The sequence below is a fragment of the Arachis hypogaea genome, chromosome 4, assembly GCF_003086295.3.
Source record: "Arachis hypogaea cultivar Tifrunner chromosome 4, arahy.Tifrunner.gnm2.J5K5, whole genome shotgun sequence".
Classification (NCBI taxonomy): domain Eukaryota; kingdom Viridiplantae; phylum Streptophyta; class Magnoliopsida; order Fabales; family Fabaceae; genus Arachis; species Arachis hypogaea.
Genome location: NC_092039.1, coordinates 65,331,096 through 65,333,063, shown reverse-complemented (window position 1 = coordinate 65,333,063; position 1,968 = coordinate 65,331,096).

Here is a 1,968-nt window from a genome sequence, read left to right as displayed (position 1 = left end):
GTTCTTTAATATTCAGCACTTTTACTTTCCTGTCTTTTAATTTACTGCAATTCTTCCCTCTCCCTTTACATTCCAAGCAATTTAGCTTCTGTTAAAGAAAAACCACTCAACCAATACTTGATTCGCTTAACTAAATCAACCACTAAACTAAAATTGCTCAATCCTTCAATCCCTGTGGGATCGACCTCACTCATGTGAGTTATTATTACTTGATGCGACCCGGTACACTTGCTGGTGCGTTTTGTGTTGGATCGTTTTCCACACATCAAGTATTTTCTCAGATCTCCTTGAAGACTGTATGGAAGTTTTCATGGATGACTTTAGTGTGTATGGTGATTCTTTTAGCCTTTGCTTGGAGAGTTTAGCTAGAGTATTAGACAGGTGTATTAGTTCAAACTTTGTTTTGAATTTTGAAAAGTGTCATTTTATGGTCCAACAAGGTATTGTTCTTGGACACGTTGTTTCTAATATTGGTATTTCTGTAGATCCAGTATAGGATGATGTCATTTCTAGTTTACCTTACCCCTCCTCTGTGAGGGAAGTCTGTTCGTTCTTTGGCCATGCAGGTTTTTACCGAAGATTCATCAAGGACTTCAGTAAGGTGGCTTTACCTTTATCTAGACTACTGCATAAGGATGTTGAGTTTGAGCTTAGTGAGGACTACATGGAAGCCTTTGATAAGCTGAAGATCGCCTTGACTCAAGCTCCAATTGTGAGAGGACCATACTGGAGGCAGCTCTTTGAGATTATGTGTGATACCTCCAACCACGCTGTAGGAGCGGCGTTGGCCCAGCGTGCAGGTAAGGATCCTTTTGTAATTGTATATGCTTCAAAGACATTAGACGCTGCTCAGTCCAATTACACTACCACGGAAAAAGAGCTTCTAGCCATTGTTTTTGCTCTGGATAAATTCCAAGCCTACTTACTTGGTACTAAGGTGGTAGTGTACTCAGACGATGCAGCTCTAAAATATTTATTAGCTAAAAAAGAGTCCAAACCAAGGCTAATATGTTGGATACTGCTGCTGCAAGAATTTGATTTAGAAATTAAGGATAGGAGTGGTTCTCAGAATTTAGTAGTGGACTACTTGAGTTGCCTTGAGCACAATAAGGATGACTCCACTCCTATCAATGATGCTTTTCCATTTGATAGCTTGCATGCAGTATCTGAAGTAGTTCCTTGGTATGCACCTGTAGCTAATTATCTAGTTAGTCATACCTTCCCACCCAATTTTACTAAGGATCAGAAGGACAAGCTGAAAAGCGAGTCCAAATATTATATATGGGATGACCCATATTTGTGGAGGTATGGTACTGATCAGATAATTAGAAGGTGTGTGCCTCAATTAGAATTCCAGTCTATTTTAGAGGCCTGCCACTCCTCTGAGAGTTGGGGACATTTTGGCCCTCAAAGAATAGCTAGAAAAATTTTAGACTGTGGATTTTGGTGGCCTACTCTTTTTAAAGATGCTACTACCTTCTATAAATCTTGTTCCCCATGCCAAAGGTTTAGGAATATATCTCGGAGGGATGAGATGCCCCAACAAATTATGCTATTCTGTGAAATTTTTGATGTTTGGGGCATTGACTTCATGGTTCAATTTCCAAACTCTAGTGGTTATCTTTATATATTGTTAGCTGTAGATTATGTTTCTAAATGGGTGGAAGCCATTCTTACCCGTATTGATGATGCTAACACTGTTGTCTCCTTTGATAGAAACCATATTATCTGTCGCTTTGGATCACCACAAGAAATTGTGAGTGATCAAGGCACTCACTTTTGTAACAGGAGATTAGCAGGACTACTGAAGAAGCATGGGATTGTCCACAAGGTAGAAACTGCCAACCACCCGCAGACTAACGGACAAGCAGAGGTGTCTAATGGAGAGATAAAGCGTATATTGGAGAAGATAGTCAAGCCTCATAGGAAGGACTGGAGCACCAGGCTACAAGATGCGCTTTGGGCATA